Source organism: Bubalus kerabau, chromosome 13, assembly GCF_029407905.1.
Source record: "Bubalus kerabau isolate K-KA32 ecotype Philippines breed swamp buffalo chromosome 13, PCC_UOA_SB_1v2, whole genome shotgun sequence".
Taxonomy (NCBI): Eukaryota; Metazoa; Chordata; class Mammalia; order Artiodactyla; family Bovidae; genus Bubalus; species Bubalus kerabau.
The window spans coordinates 39,713,100-39,737,029 of NC_073636.1; the positions used below are offsets into that span (position 1 = coordinate 39,713,100).

General features: G+C 46.3%; 1 protein-coding gene across 4 annotated transcripts in view; it reads left to right on the plus strand.

Moving 5' to 3' along the window:
- The window catches only part of RIN2 (Ras and Rab interactor 2), a 211,028-nt gene that overhangs the window by 77,993 nt on the left and 109,105 nt on the right, over positions 1-23,930 (plus strand). The window contains exon 1 of one of the 4 annotated variants that reach the window (XM_055544097.1): positions 21,307-21,324. The exons of 2 other annotated variants lie outside the window; for them this stretch is intronic. The gene's annotated coding sequence lies outside the window, so the exon portion shown is untranslated. Of the gene's footprint in view, positions 1-21,306; positions 21,325-21,840; positions 22,125-23,930 lie in introns of those variants that run through there. One more of the 4 variants, XM_055544096.1, reaches the window with a different exon arrangement.

A 23,930-nucleotide genomic window follows, 5' to 3' on the forward strand; every position in this document is an offset into this window, starting at 1 on the left:
TGTCTGGCTCTAGGTCAGTGATCACACCATCGTGATTATCTGGGTCGTGAAGATATTTTTTGTACAGTTCTTCTGTGTATTCCTGCCATCTCTTCTTAATATCTTCTGCTTCTGTTAGGTCCATATCATTTCTGTCCTTTATTGAGCTCATCTTTGCATGAAATGTTCCTTTGGTATCTCTAATTTTCTTGAAGAGATCTCTAGTCTTTCCCATTCTGTTGTTTTCCTCTATTTCTTTGCATTGATCGCTAAAGAAGGCTTTCTTATCTCTTCTTGCTATTCTTTGAAACTCTGCATTCAGATGCTTATATCTTTCTTTATAGGAGGAGGTATTTCCTCAGGGCAAGAATTCTTAAAGAGATAATCTTGTTCTCTACTGGACAAAATGTAATTTGTAAATTACTTTGGATGATTATATCCAGATATTTTGCACAGTATTTTCTTAAATTATCATCTGAATTCACTTTGACATTTTCTATACTAGTGTGTCTGGGCTGTGAAATCTTAATCTTTAACAAAGTTTAGTTCTTCATTTTTCCTTTTTTTCCCCCTTTTGAATATCTGAAAGGTTAGCTGAAAAACTTTGTCACTTTTACATCCAAGATGCCTTAGATCTGGGTGCCCTCAGTGGTTTGCTATGTTTACAACACCCCTGCCTGAGTTCTTGCCTATTTCTGTGGTATAAACGCTCCAGCCATGGTGAATTTCAATCTAATAACATGGTGTGGTTGCAGGCACTGAAGACAAAGTGAGGAAGAGATTTCTAAGTCACTACTGCTCACTGGTATTTTCTGGTTCCAGGACGTTGTTGTAGGTATGACACATGTTTTATGGACTATTTCATGGTGTTCAAGTTATTTGCCAGAAGTGTGAAATCGTGGTCACTAGATAACTATCTCTAAAGAGCCAAAGAGATTAGCCCATCCAATGGTTTGAGATTAAAATACCTGAAACTGTAATATTCCTTGACGGTCCCTCAGGGGTTACACAAACTGAATTCAACTTTCTTTTTAAAAGTTGTATTTAAAAAAAAAATGACAAAATGTACACATGCACATAAATGTAGCAAACATGTAAAGAAATATAGGGGACTGATGAACACTAAGTTTAGAATTCTTGTAACTTCTTTTTTTATTTTGTTTTTGTTTTTGGAAGTACAGTTGAGATACAATATTATATGTCACAGGTGTACGATATAATGATTCACTATTTTAAAGATTTTAATCCATTATAGTTATTAAGACATATTGGCTATATTCCCCGTGTTGTGCAATGTATCTTTGTAGCTTGCTGCTGCTGCTGCTGCTGCTAAGTCGCTTCAGTCGTGTCCGACTCTGTGCGACCCCATAGACGGCAGCCCACCAGGCTCCCCCGTCCCTGGGATTCCCCAGGCAAGAACACTGGAGTGGGTTGCCATTTCCTTCTCCAATGCATGAAAGTGAAAAGTGGAAGTGAAGTCGCTCAGTCGTGCCCGACTCTTAGCGACCCCATGGACTATAGCCCACCAGGCTCCTCTGTCTATGGGATTTTCCAGGCAAGAGTACTGGAGTGGGGTCCCATTGCCTTCTCTTTGTAGCTTATTTATACCCAATAGTTTGTGCCTCTGAATCCCTATGTTGCCCCTCCCTTCTTCCCTTTCCCCATTGGTAACCACTGCTGCTGCTGCTAAGTCGCTTGTCTTGTCCGACTCTGTGCTACCCTATAGACAGCAGCCCACCAGCCTCCCCCGTCCCTAGGATTCTCCAGGCAAGAACACCGGAGTGGGTTGCCATTTCCTTGTCCAATGCATGAAAGTGAAAAGTGAAAGTGAAGTCGCTCAGTCATGTCCGACTCTTAGTGACCCCATGGACTGCAGCCTACCAAGCTCCTCTGTCCATGGGATTCTCCAGGCAAGAGTACTGGAGTGGGGTGCCATTGCCTTCTCCCTGGTGACCACTACCTTATTCTTTGTATCCGTGAGTCTGTTTCTTTTTGTTATATTCACTAGTTTGGTGTATGTTTTAGGTTCTACATATAAGTAATATCATAGAGTATTTGTCTTTCTCTGTCTGACTTACTTCACTAAGCACAATGCCCTCCAAGTTCATCTGTCTTCATCTTTCCATGTTGGTGCAGGTGGAAAATTTTCATTCTTTTTTGAAATGAGTGAGTAATATTCCATTATGTGTGTGTGTGTGTATCATATCTTTTTTATCCATTCATCTGTTGATGGACACACTGGTTGCTTCCATATCTTGGCAATTGTAAATAATGCTGCTATGAACATTGGAGTGCATATATATTTTTGAATTAGTGAGGATTTGGGGCAATATATATCCAGGAATGGAACTGCTGGGTCATATGGTAGTTCTGTTTTTAGCTTTTTGAAGACCCTTCATCTCATACACTGTTGGTGAGAATATAAACTTGTGCAATCACAGCAGAATTCTGTTAACTTCTGAAAAGGAGATGAGGACGTGATGGAAGGAATGCTAGCAGGCAGTGAGGTGTATGGTCCCATCTTAAAGCTGTTAGCATCACTTAAATATTCAGTTCAATTCAGTCACTCAGTCATGTCCGACTCTTTGCGACCCCATGAACTGCAGCATGCCAGGCCTGCCTGTCCATCACCAGCTCCTGCAGTTTACCCAAACTCATGTCCATTGAGTCAGTGATGCCATCGAACCATCTCATCCTCTGTTGTCCCCTTCTCCTCCTGCCTTCAGTCTTTCTCAGCATCAGGGTCTTTTCCAATGAGTCAGCTCTTTGCATGAGGTGGCCAAAGTATTGGAATTTCAGCTTCAACATCAGTCCTTCCAATGAACACTCAGGACTGATCTCGTTTACGATGGACTGGTTGGATCACCTTGCAGTCCAGAGGACTCTCAAGAGTCTTCTCCAACACCACAGTTCAAAAGCATCGATTCTTCTGTGCTCAGCTTTCTTTATAGTCCAACTCCCACATCCATGCGTGACTACTGGAAAAACCATAGCCTTGACTAGATGGACCTTTGTTGGCAAAGTAATGTCTCTGCTTTTTAATTGCTGTCTAGGTTGGAGAAGGCAATGGCACCTGGATCCAGTACTCTTGCCTAGAAAATCCCACAGATGGAGGAGACTGGTAGGCTGCAGTCCATGGGGTCGCTAAGAGTCAGACACGACTGAGCGACTTCACTTTCACTTTTCACTTTCATGCAATGGAGAAGGAAATGGCAACCCACTCCAGTGTTCTTGCCTGGAGAATCCCAGGGACGAGGGAGCCTGGTTGGCTGCCGTCTATGGGGTCACACAGAGTCAGACATGACTGAAGTGACTTAGCAGCAGCAGGTTGGTCATAACTTTCCTCAAGGAGTAAGTATCTTTCAATTTCATGGCTGCAGTCACCATCTGCAGTAATTTTGGAGCCCAAAAAAAATAACATCAGCCACTGTTTCCACTGTTTCCCCATCTATTTCCCATGAAGTGGTGGGACCGGATGCTATGATTTTCGTTTTCTGAATGTTGAGCTTTAAGCCAACTTTTTCACTCTCCTCTTTCACTTTCATCAAGAGGCTCTTTAGTTCTTCACTTTCTGTCATAAGGGTGGTGTCATCTGCATATCTGAGGTTATTGATATTTCTCCTGGCAATCTTGATTCCAGCTTGTGCTTCTTCCAGCCCAGCGTTTCTCATGATGTACTATGCATATAAGTTAAATAAACAGGGTGACAATATACAGCCTTGACGTACTCCTTTTCCTATTTGGAACCAGTCTGTTGTTCCATGTCCAGTTCTAACTATTGCTTCCTGACCTGCATACAGACCAATTGTTTTTCCAGCAGCAGGAAGCAAGGACACTAGAGATAAGGAAAATCACATCAAATGATGCCTGATTCTTCTTTCAAAAGCCTAACTAAGCAGGGTGACAATATACAGCTTTGATGTACTCCTTTCCCGATTTGGAACCAGTCTGTTGTTCCATGTCCAGTTCTAACTGTTGCTTCCTGACCTGCATACAGATTTCTCAGGAGGCAGGTAAGGTAGTCTGGTATTCCCATCTCTTTCAGAATTTTCCACAGTTTATTGTGATCCACACAAAGGGTTTGGCATCGTCAAATTGCACAATGAATAATAAAACACACCCACAAATACACTTTATATCAAGTGTCAAATGTTTAAAAACCACTCATCAATCAAATTGTACTGCCAGACTAACTTATTTTGTATGCTGCTGCTGCTGCTGCTAAGTTCCTTCAGTCGTGTCCAACTCTGTGTGACCCCATAGACGGCAGCCCACTAGGCTCCGCCGTCCCTGGGATTTTCCAGGCAAGAACACTGGAGTGGGTTGCCATTTCCTTCTCCAATGAATGAAAGTGAAAAGTGAAAGTGAAGTCGCTCAGTCGTGTCCGACTCTTAGCGACCCCATGGACTGCAGGCTACCAGGCTCCTCCGTCCATGGGATTTTCCAGGCAAGAGTACTGGAGTGGGGTGCCATTGCCTTCTCTCTTTGTATAAGTGATAGAATAAAGCTTTCCCACCCTCTCTGCTTAATTAACTGTTTTCCAGTGTTTCATGGTGAGCTGTTCCAAACCATTGTCACTAAGAATCTCATTTATTTTATTTTACAAAATGAGGCAATGGAACGCACTTCCACATTTTAAAAAGATTTCGAACTTGATACACATTGCAGGTATAGGACAAAGAATACTTGTATGCCATTTATTTACCCAGATTAATACATTTTTAACATACTCCCACATCAGTTTTCATTCTGTCTTACACACACTCACATACACACACTTACACTTGCACGTCTTTTTCTAGGTGATTCGAGAGTCAGTGCTACTTAACACGTCAGTGTGTACTTGAGAACAAGGTCATCCTCATGTCACCACAGTGCAGTTGTCAAATGCAGGACACTTAACGTTGGTCCAGTACTTTAACCTCTAGCCCATATTCTGGTTTCACCAGTTAACCCTGGAATGCTACTTAGAGCCATTTTCTTTTTTATTCTTTAGATTCAGATCCAGTCCAGGACCATGCATTGCATTTAAATCTGTCCTTTCTCCCTCAACCTGAAATGGGTCTTCAGCCTTTCTCTTTAAGACCCTGACATTTCTGAAGGGCTCAGGCTGGTTTTTGCAAGCTCCCCTCAGTTTGCTGTGTCCGGTGCACCTGACAGGGAGATTCGGGTCACATGCTCTTGGCCCCCTAAAGGATGCTGTGTCCTCCTTGGTGTCCAGTCTCGGGATGTGCGGGTGACTGTGGCCATGTCCTCCGGTGGGAGGTTTTTAAGAGCCATGATTTGACTAAAAATGAAGGATGAATGAAGCGCAGGGATTGTTTAGACTTTTCAGGGGGATGAGTCCCTAGTCGCTCTGAAAAAGTCATCTAGCTGATTAGCCAGTCTGCTTTTTCAGCTGTGATGCACTTCTGTGCCCCAGGAAAGGGTCTCCCCTGGGTAGCAGGGGCTGCAAAACCATCATGTCCACATGTCTGGTGTGGCCCCCCACTCCAGGCGTGAAGAGCCAACCCCCCCCAGCCAGGGTGCCAGGATGGCCACTGACCATGGCTGTCCCGCCTGTTTGATGATGTGGTATTTGTGATTTGTGGCTTTTCTCAGATTCCCTTTTCCCCATATTTTGAAGACAGTCTTTCTCTTGAGCCAAGGCTGGGCCGCGATCAAGCACTGCCCGACCCAGGCTGGGACGGCGGCCTCTCGGAGAAAAACAGGAAATTAGAACTTATGCACTTGCCACGTATGGGCTAAATGATGCCTTTCTCAGTGGTTCCATGTGGCTTGAATAACAGGGTAATTTTCCTTCCCCGAGTAAAATACCCAACCTAATTAAGATGTATTTTATTGGAGAACATTTTATTTCAGTGAATTATTTCAGGTCCAGCCCTGCCGTAAGCAGTTTCACAGATTTCACTCATGAAACTCATTCCACAGGTTTCTACTGGGCAGGAAGCACGTGGTGTCGGCGGGGCAGACGTGATGCCAGGTCCACGTGTGGTGGGGGTGTGGGCACTTTCTGAGCCCAGTTTTGCCCTACAGAAGCTCAGGGCCTGTGGGCAATAAGTAGAAATATGGCCTCATAGTGTCACGAGAGGCTGTTGGAGGGTCGAGACCCCCAGGAAAGAGGAGGCCCTGCACTGGAGGAACCTGGAAGGTCACACAAAAGAGGTGCTTTGAGAATCAAGTCTCGAGGAACAGAAAGTGTTTACCAAGTGGTGAAGGGGGCAAGTTTAGAGAGAGGGTCTGTTGCAGAGATTCAGGGTTGTGGCAGATGAGGGTGGGCTCGTGGGGAGCTGGAAATGGGAATGAAAGTTTGTGTGAAACTGGAGGAGACCTGGGGTGTCTGCTATAGTGGGTGGGTAAGGGGACTTCATATCCTAAGTGCCAGGGCAGCCTGATTAGATTCTCTGTGATGGAGCAGGGTTTCCAAACGTGAAGGAAGAGTTTCGGGAAAGAAGGCCCTCACTTCCCCTTATGAAAGGGTGTGAAGCCTGAGGTCCCCCAGCCAGTCCACCACCTGTCACTCAGGACAGGTGCGCTGACCCCAGAAGGGTAGAATCAGGAGACAGAAGAAAGCCAGGGAAGTGGGGCCCTGCTAAAATCATGGAGCCACTGGCTTGTCCCTCCAGGTCACCTAATCACTTTCATTGCTCAGTTGTTTTTTAAGTTCTGATTTTGAAATACTTTCAAACTTCCAGAAATTTGCAAGAGTAGTTCAGAGAACCTTTATTTTCCATTTATGCTGATTTGCCAATTTGTACCACTTTGTCCCCTGCGGTTGGATCCTCTCTGAGCCCGTGAGAGCAGTGGACATCACACCCCTTGAGCACATGCTTTTCCAAATGTTCTTCAGAACAGGGACCTTCTCTCACATACCCACAGTCCTGTCATCCAGGACTGCAGCTTAATCTTTTTTTTTTTCATTGTGAGGAAGTCTTTTTAAGAAAAAAGTCTTAGTTAACAAAGGTGGTGCTGTGATAAAGGATCTACCTGCCAAAGCAGGAGATGCAGGTTCAATCCCTGAATCAGTAAGATCCCCTGGATTAGAAAATGGCAGCCCACTCGAGTATTCTTGCCTGGAAAATCCCATGGACAGAGGAGCCTGGTGGGCTACAGACCATAGGATCACAAAGAATCAGACATGACCGAACACAGCACACATACTATAACAAAAGATTTTAACAAGTTTCACTTAGCAAAATACATCCAAAAAGAAGTCACAGTACAAAGAAAGTGGTAAGACAAGGCCTCACCAGTTCCTACAGTATTAGTAATGTGTCTCAATTTTCAAAACTAACTTTTAAAAAGCTTAAAATTAACCTAAAAGATTTTAAATGAAAATAAACTAGAATGAGCAAATATAAGACATGTCCTCTTTGATTTACGGGTATGATACAGTAGTTTAAGCCACAGATACCAATTTTAATCAGTTTTCCCAGTAATACCCCCTAAGTGTGAGTGTGTGTGTGTGCGTGCGCTCAGTTGTGTCTGACTCTCTGAGACCCGATGGACTGTAGCCTGCCAGGATCGTCTGTCCATGGGATTTTCCAGGCAAGAATACTGGAGTGGGTTGCCATTTCCTCCTCCAGGGGATCTTCCCAACCCAGGGATCAAATCTGTGTCTCCTGCATTGACAACCGGATTCTTCTGCCTCTGAGCTCCCTGGGAAGCCCAGGACCCTCTGTAGCATGTTTCTTTCTCTGAGTCCAGTATCGTGAGTTTTGGGAGCATTGGGTCTCTTTAATCTCTTTTAATCTGGAACAATTCCTGTTTTTCCTTGTCTTTCATAACATCAATATTTTTGCAAAATCCAGGCAAGTTTTTTTGTTGACTGTCCCTTAGGTGGAGCATATGTAGTCCTTATGACAAGTTTCAGATCCCCCGCCTGCTGTTGGGATGCACTATAACTGATGTTGTGTTCATCTCAGGCCTGGAGGAACATGGCATCTCTCTGGCCTCAGTAAGGTATTCATCTCACTCACCTGGTCCTGGCATTGTCTGGTTTTTCCACTGTTTGATTACTATCATTCCTCTTGCAATTAATCAGCCATCTATAAGGAGACATGACTGTTTCTTCTTAAGCCAATTAGAATTGGGTTTTCTGTTACTTACAACATAAAAGCCCCTCACAGATCCAAGGGCCTATTTATAATGTGGGATTAATTGCTCATTACTGTGGGGGAAACAAGCAAGTGATTATGATGAGAAAAATTGGAGGAGTTTCTTAAAAGCTCTAACTGTGGTCACATGGGAGCAGAGCTGGACCACAGTACGTGGGTATCCTGAGAGGACTTATCATCCAGTGATGCTTCTTAATCTTTGAATTTATTTTGCAAATGAAGGACCCCCCCAAAAAATAGATTCTCTGGTAGTAAAAATTATATCCTCAGTTCAAAATAGATTGATCATTTGTTGCATTGAGTAATGTAACATTTTAGCTCATTTTCAAGTAAGTCAAATTTTTGCAACAGTTTGCAGTATAGGTCTGTTGTTTCCATTTTTACCTGGAGAGTGTAAGTTATGCTCACAAAGAGTAGTGGTTATTTATAGGGTCAGAGAAATTTTATTCAAAATATGTTTGTGGATTTTATATTGGCAATGGTGTTTCCATTAATTGTGAATTCAGTACCAAGTGAGCAGCATTCCTAGGAGAAATAGGGAACCAGACTCTGAGACAAGGATTCTTGTAGAAGTTGTTGTCTGGGAGGTGATCTCAGGAAAGTGGAGCTGGACACAGGGAAGGGGGAGCAGCTATTAAAGTGTGTGTGTGTGTGTGTGTGTGTGTGTGTGTGTGTGACTGTGATTGTCTTGGTTTGGCTGCCCCCAAAAGCAGACCCTAAGAAAAGGATTCAGGTGCAGATTGCAAGGAAGGGTTTTATAAGGACCAAACTTTAATATCTCAGAGACATCTCAATGCGTTACTGTGGGTGTCACAAACGCTTCTGTCCATACCACCAGAGCAAGAATCGAAAACTCTGGAAGTTACAGCAATGACCTCTCTGGATACATAAAAGCAGCAGATTGCAGCTCGTCACAGAGTACAAATAAGGAGCCACTGAACAGAGCGGAAACAGGCAGTGGCCAAACGTCCTAGCAGGAGGGCAGGGAAGGTCCAGAGTCAGGCTCAGGCATGAGTTTGGGTTGATTCTTATTACAACTGGTCAGAGGAAACCAAAGTTCAGATCTCCCATGGCTGCAGTGGAAATTCACAGCAAAGAGAACCTTTGGTCACTTGTCACCAGGAGGTCGAGCAAGAAGGGAGAGCTGAAGCTTAGGCAGCGAGGTCGCTAAGGCAGTGACCCAGACCCCGGCCGACATCTCTGCACCAGCTCTGAGCCCGTCATGAGGAGGGGGAGGGAAAAGGCTGTGTGATCAAGCCAGCTCCCTGGGGGCGACTGGAGCCTCATCTCACGGGGACCTTGGGAGACAGCACAGGACAGCACCTGAGAGCTTTCCCACCTGGGTGGTCAGGGAGCCGGAAGTCACGTACCTTCAGCATCTCACCTGCCCAACCAGCCTCGGACTCATCAACTTGCTGGCCCAGGTTTGCTGTGTGACTGGAGGTGACAGTGTGCAAATGTCAGGTGTGAAAACACCATGACGAGGGGGCTGCCGATCAGCAATGTTCCCAGTGTCTAGTATTGTGGGAGCTCCATTGCAGAAGGGACAGGGCCAGTCTGCACACACATCACTACTGAAAACAGATGGGAAAAGGGCCCTGAGTACTCAACCAGGGACTGTGGACGTTAGATTCCTAAAAGCAGGTTTCTCCCTGTGCAGCGCAGCAACAGGAAGCGGGAGGCTGGAAAGGACCAATCCCTCTGGGAATGGAGGGGAGCAGACAGACACTGGGGACCACAGACGGCAGCGAGATGCTGAAACCATTAAGGGTGCTGCAGTCCAGGTGTGAGTGCACATGGAGGACGGGGGGGAAGATGACAGAGGTTTGGACGAAAGACCCTGCAGGACGGGGAGTGATTGATGGGCAGAGTGAAGCAGGGATTCAAGCCTGGTGCTGTCATTAAGAGAGGGGAGCCTGGACATCAGGGGAAAGGAATGTTGAGTGGAAAGACAGCATTTCAGAGACAGAGAGCAAAAAGGAGTGCTTCTTTCTGTACTTTTTTGTAGACAGATCTTTCTGAGTTCAGCAAAGGGAGTGGGGAGGTAGGGGAATAGGACCCCACAAACACTTTGTGGTTTGATTTTGCTTTGTTTTTGTTCCCCCTAAATTGGAAGCAGAGAAAACAAAGAGCTGTGATCCCGAAATCACATACGAGCCTGCCAGCTGAATGATTTGACTTCTGTCCACTCCTTTTGTGCACCTTAGTGGAATCATAGAGGAATTGAAAATAATCAAAAACAGGGAGCAGGAAGGAAAAGGAAGCACTAGAGCTCTGAGAACAGAGTCCGTGATGAAGCCTTGGTTAAAATAGTAGCTTCAGGCTGCAGGGGAGCCTTGTGTATATAGATGGAGCCCCTGATGCCCTAGCAGGCAGGTGAGAGGAGGATATGTGGGTAAAATTCTTTGTCAATAAAAATACCACAGACAGGTTAGGGCCCTGTTCCAATAGTAGCGGGGAGATAGCTTTGTCATAGCCAGACCCCCAGCCCCAGTTTAATGGCAACCCACTCCAGTACTCTTGCCTGGAAAATCCCATGGACGGAGGAGCCTGGTGGGCTGCAGTCCATGGGGTCGCTGGGAGTCGGACATGACTGAGGGACTTCGCTTTCACTTTTCACTTTCATGTATTGGAGAAGGAAATGGCAACCCACTCCAGTGTTCTTGCCTGGAGAATCCCAGGGACGGGGGAGCCTGGTAGGCTGCCTTTTATGGGGTTGCACAGAGTTGAACACGACTGAAGCGATTTAGCAGCAGCAGCAGCAAAGGGACTATGAAGGCTTCCCTGGTGGCTCAGTGGTAAAGAATCCACCTGCCAATGCAGGAGACGTGGGTTTGATCCTTGGGTTGGGAAGATTCCCTGGAGAAGGAAATGACAACCCACTCCAGTATTCTTGCCTGGGAAACCCCATGGATAGAGGAGCCTGGCGGGCTATAGTCCATGGGGTGGCAAAGAATTGAGCACTACTTAACAACTACACAACAACAAAGGGTGCTATGAGAAGGATGGTTTGGCCCTGCATTGAAGCAGACATAAACTGTCTCCCTGGTTTTGACGGAAACACTCTCAGCCTCTGGACAAAAGCAGGAGTGTGAGGTTCTCAGGAGGATAATAGAATTCACCTCTAATCCTCCCCTTTGTTGGGGACCTGATACAACCATCCAAAGAGAGGGAGGGCTTGTCTTACCAAGATAAACAGCTTGGGTGGATTCTCAGGCATATTATCCAGTGTTCTGTTATCTGCAGTAACTCGAGGTCAATAGAAGCTGATTGTCGAGGGTCATAAATATCCCTGGCCCCAAAGCAAGAGTGCATATGGGACCTTGATCTCAGACCCAGGGTTGAATGTTTGTCAGTGCTGACTGGACCTCCACATGAAGGATGCTGGGAGGGCAGAGGCAGCTCATGTAGGATGAAGGCAGGACTGGGGGATCAGGGGCAGAGTTCAGGAGGGTGGACCCATAGTGAGGAGGCAGCAGAGTTTCAGGATAGAGGGAGAAGGAGAGAAAGCAGAGAAGGAACACCATAGCTGGGCTGCTGTGAGGGGGAGAGCCTGGCCTCATAAACTGGAATTAAAAGCTCAAGAGCGATTAGGAGGCCTCAGAACTATTGACTCCAAGCCTATCCATTTTCTCCAGATGCCACAGGGGTATAACCTGGTCACTTGGGGTGAGCCTTACTCTCCTGGGGAAAAAAAAAAATTTGACTGAGGGTGGGAGAACCCCAGAGCAGTAGTGGAACCCATGTCCATGTCCATCCTTTCAGGGGTCCTAGGATGACCCAGCTGCCCTCCAGTAGTGACCTTAGTACCCCTCTAACCTCATCCCTCCTGTGGAAGGAGAAGTCCACAGAGTCAAAGGCCATACCTATCCAGAGACCCCATCCCCCGCCACCTCTGGCTCCAGATTCTCCGCCCTCGGAATCCCTGTCCGCATGCCCCCTACCCTCGTTCACAGGCTCCCCCACGTCCTTATGCCCGAGGGCTGGCTCCACTTCTGGATATGTAGTTAGTACTTGAGTTGCACCAACTACATTAGTACATCTCCATAGGCTGCAGGGTTTGGGAGGGAATGAGAGATGGACAGGGCTCGGATAGGAAGGCTAGGGTGTCCACTGAGCCGTCCCAGCGAAAAGTAGGGTGACAAGCCGGGGAGGTAGGTTCAGGATGGCCCCGTCTCCCCACAGTCAACACAGAACCCTGAGGAGTCTGAAAAATTTTAAATCGCAGCCAGGCTTTCCAAGTCCTTACAAACGGTCTGTCTGCCATGGTAGGAGGATAGAACACGTTTTACAATTCGTCTTGTCGTTTCGATGTATAACTTAAAAAAATTCAGACACAAAGTATGAGTCTCCATTTGTCCTCTCGTCCCAGGTTCTGAAATGACTGGTGTCCACCAGCACCCCCTTGGAGGGATGAGAGCCCAGACAAGGGCAATGGCACACTGTCTGCACTGTCCACTCAGACCCTCCATCCGTGGGTCATCTGACCTCAGTGCCTTTGCTCTTCTTTTCTCAGAGGTCTGAGCCCAAGGCTGTCATTATGACCCAAAGCTCTCTCCCTCTGACGTGTGTCCTCTCACGCAAACACTCCGGATGAGAAAGGGTGATCCAGCTATGCCTCCCCGCCATCCCCCTGTTCTCCACGCTCACTGTGCCTGCCTGCTTGGCCTCCCTGCCCTCATATCGGTCAGACACTGCCCAAGAGGAAAGGAAGGGCTAGACCCTTGAGAGGAAACCCCTAAGCTTCAAAGAGAGCCTGCAGAAGCTCTGTGGTAGTTGTAGCCTGTGCCAAACCCAGTCATACTGAATATGAAGCTGGATTTGTGAAATGCCCAATTGTATGTGCTTATCTCTCCCAGCAAAACTGTAGAAGTGCCTGGCCAGCTGAGAGAGAGACTTTTAAACATGCCTGAACTTCAGAGGCACAATTTCAAACAAAAACCATCTTTTTGATGATGGCAGCAGACATCACTGAGAACCTTACTGAGCTCTGCGGGTTTCCATGCCTCTTTGGTAGCCAACATAAAATATTAAATTATTTTGGAGAGCAACTGTTAATTTGTATATGAGTCTCCCTTGGTAACACCGATTCTGACTGTGAGATGGAATTAAATACATTGTTCATAGGGCACTTACTCTGTATATAAGTGTTTCATTACTTTGGTATTGGATGGTGTGCACCCCACGTGGAATGTGCAAAATCAGGAGGATATTTCTAGAGAAGACTTAGCTATTCTCCAGCCCACTTACTAAGAGCAAGGATGGGAATTTGAAGGGTCTGATCCCCATAACACATGATCCAGGTACATGCACAGACACACAGAGAAGCCTACTTATTCAGTCGGTTTTATTTTATTGGGTGTTTGGCAGCTTTCTGTGGATTTCTTTTGCTTTATGGTCTCCAGCGAAGCTGTGCTGGCTTGGGCACATACCTGGAGGCCTCTTGAGGATTGTGATTTGTGCAGAAATGCACAATGAAAGATCTGAGAAGTATGAGTGGCTGAGGATATGGAGACAACAGCAAGTCTGTATGTTATAGAGAAAGGAGAGGCTTTCAGATCATGTACTTTGAAAGAGAGATCCAGCCACAGAGAACATATGGACTCCGTAAACCAACACCTTGTGTTTCAGGGTGGTGTAAAGAGCGTTTTGTCCAGCATGCATGGGTCAACAGTGCATGTTCCTGGCATTCGAACTCTCTGTGTTGTTCCTGAGGCTGTGTTCTTCCTGAATTCTTATTCTTGGATGAAGCCATTCCCTAAAAACCCTTCCTTCCAGACTCCATGATGTCTCTGTAAAATCTCACACACATTTATCGAGCACATAAGTGCCAGGTGCCATGAAAGGTCCTGGAGAGACCACTGTGAATAAGGCATGTGGATCCCCAGTGTCCAGTTGGGTAAAGGAAGCTCTTTTTCTTCTTCTCTCCAACCTCTAAGGATGTGGAACCTTCTGAGTTGAAAATAGCGGACTGAGCATATGGATTCTTTCAGTGTTCTTGATGCTACTGCTTAACTTGGTGAAGATGATAACCAGAAATGGTTCATGTCTTAGTAGGAACAAATAATGTGGTTTCATGGATAAAGCAATGGTTTCCATCTTGGAACATTTTTTCTTACTTTTGCTGTCCTGTATGACTTCTGCATCTGAAGAGTCAAATGAAAGCAACCTCTTCAGATGGTGAATGGGTGGTGGAGAATGGGTGAAGTTGGTGCAGTGGGAGCTGGAGTCAGTTTGCTCTTAAATTTTCATGAATTCTGCAAGGTCACTGATATCACGTTGGTAATTTGAAATAGGCCACTATAAGTGAAAGAGCAGATTGAGAAAGTTGACATAAAACTCAAGATTCAAAAACTAAGATCATGGCATCCAGTCCCATCACTTCATGGCAAATAGATGGGGAAACAGTGGAAACAGTGACAGGCTTTATTTTGTTGGGCTCCAAAATCACTGCAGATGGTGACTGCAGCCATGAAATTAAAAGATGCTTGCTCCTTGGAAGAAAAGCATTGACCAACCTCAGTTCAGTTCAGTTCAGTTCAGTCACTCAGTCGTGTCTGACTCTTTGCAACCCTATGGACTGTGGCACGCCACGTTTCCCTGTCCATCACCAACTCCCAGAGCTTACTCAAACTCATGTCCATTGAGTTGGTGATGCCATCCAAACATCTCATCCCCTTCTCCTCCCACCTTCAATCTTTCCCAGCATCAGGGTCTTTTCCAGTGAGTCAGTTATTCACATCAAGTGGCCAAAGAATTGGAGTTTCAGCTTTAGCATCAGTCCTTCCAATGAATATTCAGGACTGATTTCCTTTAGGATGGACTGGTTGGATCTCCTTGCAGTCCAAGAGACTCTCAAGAGTTTTCTCCAACACCACAGTTCAAAAGCATCAATTCTTCAGAGCTCAGTTTTCTTTATAGTTCAACTCTCACATCCATACATGACTACTGGAAAAACCATAGCTTTGACTGGATGGACCTTTGTTGGCAAAGTCATGTCTCTGCCTTTTAATATGCTGTCTAGGTTGTTCGTAACATTTCTTCCAAGGAGTAAGTGTCTTAATTTCCTGGCTGCAGTGATTTTGGAGCCAAAAAAAAAGTAAAGTCTGTCACTGTTTCCATTGTTTCCCCATCTATTGGCCATGAAGTGATGGGACTAGATGCCATGATCTTAGTTTTCTGAATGTTAAGTTTTAAGCCAACTTTTTCACTCTCCTCTTTCACTTTCATCAAGAGGCTGTTTAGTTCTTCTTCGCATTCTGCCATAAGGGTGATGTCATCTGCATATCTGAGGTTATTGATATTTCTCCTGGCAATCTTGATTCCAGCTTGTGCTTCATCTAGTCCAGCATTTCTCATGATGTACTCTGCATATAAGTTAAATAAGCAGGGTGACAATAGCCTTGATGTACTCCTTTCCCGATTTGGAACCAGTCTGTTGTTCCATGTCCAGTTCTAACTGTTGCTTCCTGACCTGCACATATATTTCTCAGGAAGCAGGTCAGGTGGTCTTGTATTCCCATCTCTTGAAATTTCCACAGTTTTTTGTGATCCACACAGTCAAAGGCATTGGCATAGTCAATAAAGCAGAATTAGATGTTTTTCTGGAACTCTTTCTTTTTCAATGATCCAACAGATGTTGGCAATTTGACCTCTGGTTCATCTGCCTTTTCTAAATCCAACTTGAACATCTGGAATTTCACGGTTCCTGTACTGTTGAAGCCTGGCTTGGACAATCAAATTCCTTATGATTATACAGTGGAAGTGAGAAATAGATTCAAGGGATTAGATCTGATAGGCAGAGTACCTGAAGAACTATGGATGGAGGTTCGTGACATTGTACAGGAAACAGGGATCAAGATCATCCCCAAGAAAAAGAAATGCAAAAAGGCAAAATGGTTGTTTGAGGAGGCCTTACAAATAGATGTGAAAAGAAAAGAAGTAAAAGGCAAAGGAGAAAAGGAAAGATATAAGCATCTGAATGCAGAGTTCCAAAGAATAGCAAGGAGAGATAAGAAAGCCTTCCTCAGTGATCAATGCGAAGAAATAGAGGAAAACAATAGAATGGGAAAGACTAGAGATCTTCAAGAAAATTAGAGATACCAAGGGAATATTTCATGCAAAGATGGGCACAATAAAGGACAGAAATGGTATGGACTTAACAGAAGCAGAAGATACTAAGAAGAGGTGGCAAGAATACACAGAGGAACTATACAAAAAAGATCCTCACAACCCAGATAATCATGATGGTGTGATCACTCACCTAGAGCCAGACATCCTGGAATGTGAAGTCAAGTGGGCCTTAGGAAACATCACTACAAACAAAGCTAGTGGAGGTGATGGAATTGCAGGTGAACTATTTCAAATCCTGAAAGATGATGCTGTGAAAGTGCTGCGCTCAATATGCCAGCAAATTTGGAAAACTCAGCAGTGGCCACAGGACTGGAAAAGTCAGTTTTCATTCCAATCCCAAAGAAAGGCAATGCCAAAGAATGCTCAAACTACCGCACAATTGCACTCATCTCACACGTTAGCAAAGTAATGACCAACCTAGACAACATATTAAAAAGCAGAGACATTACTTTGCTGACAAAGGTCTGTGAAGTCAAATGTATGGTTTTTCCAGTAGTCATGTATGGACATGAGAGTTGGACCATAAAGAAAACTGAGCTCTGAAGAATTGATGCTTTTGAACTGTAGTGTTGGAGAAGACTCTTGAGAGTCTCTTGGACTGCAAGGAGATCCAACCAGTCCATCCTAAAGGAAATCAGTCCTGAATATTCATTGGAAGGACTGATGCTGAAGCTGAAACTCCAATACTTTGACCACCTGATGTGAAGAACTGACTCCTTAGAAAAGACCCTGATGCTGGGAAAGATTGAAGGCGGGAAGAGAAGGGGAGGACAGAGGATGAGATGGTTGGATGGCATCACCAACTCGATGGACATGAGTTTGAGCAAGTTCCAGGAGTTGGTGATGGACAGGGAAGCCTGGCGTGCTGTGCTCCACAGGGTCGCAAAGAATCAGACTGAACTGAACTGAACTGATAGAGTATTTCCCCTTCGAAGTAGGCAAATGCTAAAACTTGGAGGCTTTAATCCCCAGAAAGTCAGTTGTTGAATATTTTCAAGCATATCACTGATTAAAGGGGAGGATAAATATTCTAATGATGAAACAGAAAGTGTGGAAAGGCACAGGCAGCAGAACCCCTTGCACCTTTGGAATGGGGATAGAAGAGGTGGAAATGTGCCTTTTGATTGTCTTCCTCACCCCTCAGTTGAAGCGTCTTCCTTCGGATAGTCCAAAGGCCTCTGTTCCTTGTATTCATTTAGGAAACCCCCACCGGAGGTGATATCCACAAGTTCTGTCCTGGATTGATGGGGCTTTTTCTTCATCAGTATGTATTTTATTCCAACGTCTTTCTTTTTTTTTTTAATTCAGGTATAGTTGATTTTTAATATTGTGTTAGTTTCAGGTGTACAGCAAAGTGGTTCAGCTATATTCTTCTTCAGATTCTTTACCATTGTAGGTGATTACAATATACTGAATATAGTTCCCTGTGCTATAGTGAAGTGAAGTCGTTCAGTCGTGTCCGACTTTTTGCAACCCCATGGACTGTAGCCTACGAGGCTTCTCCATCCATGGGATTTTTCCAGGCAAGAGTACTGGAGTGCATTGCCATTTCCTTCTCCAGGGGATCTTCCCGCCCCCAAGGATCGAACCCGGGTCTCCCACATTGCAGGCCGACACTTTACCTAGTAGGTCCTCCTTATTGGTTATTATTAGTTATCTGTTTTACATATGCTGCTGCTGCTGCTGCTAAGTCGCTTCAGTTGTGTGGTCCAACTCTGTGCGACCCCATAGACAGCAGCCCACTAGGCTCCCCCGTCCCTGGGATTCTCCAGGCAAGAACACTGGAGTGGGTTGCCATTTCCTTCTCCAATGCATGAAAGTGAAAAGTGAAAGTGAAGTCACTCAGTCGTGTCCGACTCCTAGCGACCCCATGGACTGCAGCCTACCAGGCTCCTCTGTCCATGGGTTTTCCAGGCAAGAGTACTGGAGTGGGGTGCCATTGCCTTCTCCATATAGTAGGGTATAATTGTCAATCCACAGATAATTTGTGAATTTATTCCTCCCCTGCTTCCTCTTTGATAACCATAAGTTTGTTTTCTATGTTTGTGAGTCCATTTGTTTTGTAAATAAGCTCATTGTATCATATTTTAGATTTTATGTATAAAGGATGTCATATGATATTTGTCTTTCTCTGGCTTACTTCACTTAGTGTGATGATATGATGATGTAAGATGATCAACATCCATGTTACTGCAAGTGGCATTATTTCATTCTTTTTTGTGGCTGAGTAGTATTCCATTGGGAGAAGGCAATGGCACCCCACTCCAGTACTCTTGCCTGGAAAAGCCCATGGATGGAGGAGCCTGGTGGGCTGCAGTCCATGGGGTCGCTAAGAGTCGGACACAACTGAGCGACTTCACTTTCACTTTTCACTTTCATGCATTGGAGAAGGAAATGGCAACCCACTCCAGTGTTCTTGCCTGGAGAATTCCAGGGATGGAGGAGCCTGGTAGGCTGCCGTCTATGGGGTCGTGCAGAGTCAGACACAACTGAAGCAACTTAGTAGCAGCAGCAGTAGTATTCCATTGTATTAATATCTATAGCATATCTTATTGATTCCTCTGTTGATGAACATTTAGGTTTCTTCCAAGTCTTGGCTTTTGTAAATAGTACTGCAATGAACATTGGGGTGCATGTATTTTTTAAAATTAGAGAGTTTTTGTCTTTTCCAGATACATGCCCAGGAGTGGGATTACTGGGTCATATGGTAACTGTATTTTCAGTTTTTAAGGAACCTCCACACTGTTGTCCACAGTGGCTGCACCAATTTACATTCCCACCAGCAGTGTAGGAGGATGACAGCTTGCTGTGACGGAGAAGCAAGACACCCACACTTCAGGCAAAATGTCCTGGTTTGAGTTACCAGGTGTAGGGGACACTGTTCAGTCCTTCCCGTCTCCTTTGGGTACTGAGTGTTTCCATGCACACTAGCCTGATTTCCAACTGCCAGCTTTGCCCGAGGGCTCTCTTTGGCTTCGACAGTCCACTCTACCCACAACAGGGGTATATGGGAGCAGCTGGTGACCCAGGGCCCCTTAGGGGCAGCTTTACACCCTTACCTGGGGGGAGTTGAACAAATATCCCAGCTCCCTGGCCCCTCAGTTGGGACCCAAGGCCAGTCTACGCCGGCTTTCAGAGCTCCCAACCCTGGAGGGCTGCAGTCCACTCGCCCCTGGATGCTTGCTTGACGCTGCACTTTGTACTGGCTGCCCTTTCTCCCCTGTGTCACACCCTCCCCTTGACCAGTGATTCATGAAGGCTCCCCTAATAAACCACTTGGACATGAATTCTTGACTGAGGGTCTCTGGAGACAGTTTACTCAATGTGTTAAAAAAAAGTATGTTACTTCATCTATTGTATCTTCAGTGTGGACTCCATCTAGGTGCCGCCAGGTTACAAACCTTCAGTTAAAATGAACCACCAGCGTAGACCCTTTGGGGGCTTCCTAGGTGGCAAAGTGGTAAAGAATCCGCCTGTTAGTGCAGAAGATGGTGCAAGAGACATGGTTTCCATCCCTGGCTCCGGAAGATCCCCTGGAGAAGGAAATGGCAACCCACTCCAGTGTTCTCACCCAGGAAATCCCACGGACAGAGGAGCCTGGTGGGCCACAGTCCATGGGGTCACAAAGAGTCAGACATGGCTGGGCACATGTGCGCACGCGCGTGCTCACACACACACACACACACACACACACACACACACACACCATTGTGGCCAGAGCACTTCGGGAAGGAGAGCTCTAAACTCAGGTGCTCACATGTAGACAGTAAACCTATGTGACTTCCCTCCATGGTGTCCTCTGGGTTCAGGGCCGACGCAGCTTATGGGGCTTCTTCACTTACATGTGGTCACTGCACACGTGTGCCGTCTGTGACCACCAGCTACGTGGCGCTTTTCAAGTGAGGAGCTTAAAAGACACATGCTTCTGAGAATGACCTTGGGGGCTACCCCTCTCCCTTCTTAGCCCTATTCCAGGCAGCAGCCCCTAGGCCCGAGGAGTGTCACTCAGAAGGGACAGGGAGAAGGAGGCAGGCGGTAACTCTTGGATGGCCCGAGGGGTCAGATGAGGGCAGTGGGTGGGGGGTGAGGGAGCAGTTTCCCATCGGTGGGGAGGAGGAGTTTGTAACAGCCAAGCTGCCCGCCTGTGTCCAGGGCACATTCACTGCCCTTGGTGGAGGTGTCCACGCCTGCTTTGTAGGCATCAACAAAGGTTCTGCAGAGTCTCGGTGAGACCCGCTGTTTTCCAAGAGGAAGGACCTCCCCTGGAATTGGTTATAGGACAACCCTGTGAGTGGCTGAAATGCACAGTTTCACTGTGAACACCTTCCTAAAAAAAGAAGAAAGATTATTTTTATTCTCCTCTGTTACTCTTGTGAAAGTCAAGACACAGAGCATTGTTTCTAATTCTCTTTAAAAACAGTTACCAAGAGCCTGGGAATACAGTTCTTCTCTTCTGGTTTCTTACTTCCTGTAAATTAGTTTCTCTTTTCAACAAAAGATGTTTATGATCCTCAAAATGCTTTAAAGAGTTTGACGACTAAGAGGAAAAAAATCAGTGCTGGGCAGGGAGACAAGATTCTCAAAGAACAAATTTTAAATTTAAATAACTTGAATCGTCCAGCCAGGGGCTGGAATAGAGATTTTTCTATCCAACTTGTAAAATCCTTGGTCATACAAAGATAATTATGGAAATATTCAGAGACCTTCCCTGGACCCAGATGCGACCCGCCCCACTGGCTCTTACCTCTTAGTAAAGACAAAAAATATTCACAAGAGGGAGGACCTGCCGTCATTGGAGCCACTCAAGCAGGAACCAGGCAGAAAGGTGACATGCCTGTCCCAGGACTGGCCTCGACCTGACAGGTCCCCGGGGGGGGTGAGTCACTTTCTTCTACTTCAGTTCATTTGGCTGTAAAATGATTATAATAATGAGAGCTTGTTTACCAAGAGCCGAAGTCCACTTTGCCTCGCTTCATTCAGCTGTTAGAAGGAAGAAGGAAGACGAGTGATTAGAAAGCTTTCAGAGCCGACTTGCACAGCAGCAGGCGATGAGAAACCCATGACTCCAAGAAGCTGAGTCTTTTAAACCAGACTTGTGAGTGGAGGTTGCCTGAGTCAGTATTGCTGCTGCCGCTTTTGGGGTTCAAACTTGTACCTGAGGCGAACAGAATAGAATGGTAGAGGCTGGCTAAATAAATCGGGAGGAGGGGGGGGTGGTGGGCGGCGGCTGGGGTCCGTCTCGGATGCAGCCTCTCTTGCCAAGATCTGGCAAGCTGGAATTTTAAGCAACAGCTGGAAACTTGCCAGTGACTTGGCTCCGTGGCTTGGTGAACTGGAGCCTGAGTACCGAGTGTGCTAGCCCTGTCGGCCAGCCCTGCAGCCCAAGGTCAGGTGGTGGTAGCCCAGCGCCGTCCTCAGTGGCTCCCAGTGGAAGGGGCTGGAAGGCCGGCCAGGAGCGGTCCTGCTCAGCACGGTCCACACCACCTGGAGCCCGATCGGACGGCGCAGTGAGTCCTGGACGCTGAAATCCCGGACAGACTTCACCTCGGCACTTGCTCTTGGGGCCACATGGAAGCCATCGCCAGGCTTCCTCCAAAGTGGCCGAGCCTGGCATAGGGGAAGAGTTGGGAATACTCGCTTCCTGCCTTTGTCCTGTAGTTGGACCACAGCGCCGGCTCTGTTTACATTCTTTCAGTGCTCTTACTGAAAGGGCTTGGCCGTGTCCTTCCAAAGTGTTCGCAGCGTCCTTCGGTCCCATTCGGGTTTCTCTCTCTGTCTCTCTTTTTTGCTGGCGTTCAGCTAGCATCTGGAAAGATCCACTGGACACGCTGGGCTCCTTTTTGGAGACTCTGCTCCACTGTTCAGGGAAACCAGGAAGGAGCAAGCTTCCACCGTGTAAGTCTGGAGGAATCTGACAGCCTCTCTAACTACCGTACCTTTTCTGTTTGTTGGTTCAGTCTGTTTGTGTACTGGGGTGGTTTTAGGATGAGATTGTTGGTGTAACTCCAGGGTAGGTGAGGGATCAGGTGAGAACCACAAGTGGAAAGAAAGTCTCCTTATCAATTGTATTAGATTTCTGTCCATGTTGAGTTGGGGTGTCAGAGGCTATGGTTTGGGAAGGAAACTACTGCTCCAATAGGAAAGACCTGACACCCAAACTTCTTCCTGACCCATGAGAGCTTTATTTAAGAATTCGAATAATGTGGATTTCATTCTCTGCAAAGGACCTGCTGTGGCCCTTGGCAGCCTGTCTTTGTCACCTGCTCTCATAGCCTTTTGAAGAAGCAGAGATGGAATCTGCATCCTCCAGAAGAAATGTGATGCATCTGCCAATTCTACACAGAATCCAGGCTGGTCATTTCCTTGAGAACCGCTTGAGATAGACGTGTTCACGTTCAGTTTTCAGGAAGCTAAGTAAGCTAGTAAACTTGAGGAATCCAGACTTCTCAGTGGTTATAGGCAGTATCCCCTGCCTGTCCTGGCTCATCAGAAAGGGTTTGTATACGGAAAACTTCTGAACAGAACAAAGAGACTTAGGTCTGGATGAGGAATGAAGTCTTGGCTCTCAACGTGCCATTCCTTCACTGCTGTGCAATGTCAAATTTCTTGCCGAGAAAGCATCTGGAAGGAAAAGAATTACAGGCATTAGGCTTGGATTCAAGTGTACTTTTTAATTTGTGTGCTTCTTGGTTGAAACAGTTAATCATTTGCCCCTCAAGGTTCCACTGTGGTTGTGGTTCTGCTCCGTGCTCTGAAGACAGCACTGTGTTTTCCTTTTGGGAGCACTCCAGCCCCTGGACTTTGCTAATTAAGTGATGAACTTCAAAGGGCCTGGAACTGGGGCTCCGTGCAGCAGCTGAGCCTGTGAACGTGAATCTCAGAGTCAACAGAATTGCCATGGAAAACTCACCAGTCTTCTCAGGAGGCTTTTGGAAGGTTGACCTTCATCCCAGTGGGATTCCGAGTGGAAAGAATCAGAGGGAAGACAGCTCTGAATCTTTAAAGGGACGGAGCCACAGAGACATAACTAAAATAGGTGACAGCTCCAGAAGGAAGGGTGGGTCCACGCTGTGTTCTCATTTTCTGAGATGGAAACCACCGGTCATCGCAGCCCCCTACGGATGTGAAGGAGTGGCAGGTCTTAGGGCGGAAACGTGCCTGTCTCCAGAGGTCATCGCTTCCTAACGCGAGCAGTTCTCTACAACTCTTCTGCTTGTTGACATGTTTGTGGGCTGCTGCGTCCTCTGTCCCCCAAGTTAATGATGAAAGAGCCTCAGCAAACTGGCAGCAGCTCATGTGTCTTTGGGGCCTTCCCACCCCACCCCTGCCGCTGAACCCTCTAAGATCCCCCGGACACGTTTTCATTTAATGTTTCCTTTACCGTCCTTCTACCGGGCTGGTCGAGGTTAGGGTCAACTACCTCTGAGAGCCAGAGGGCAGTTTGATCATCGTCCCTGGTGCACGAGACCGGATCAGAGATGCTTCCTCAGCACACACTGGCCGGGGCGGGGCCAGCTGCCTGTGTGCATGTGTGTTTTATTTATAAGTGGATGTGGAAGGCGTTGGAGCCGGGAGACAAGATTATTGGGTTTTGATGCTCCAGTGAGGGCAGTTCCAAGCTCAAATAGCTGCAGTTATGATTCAGAATCCGATCATGCCCTTAAACTCCCCTCTGCGTTCCAGTGTCCACCCCGCCTCCCC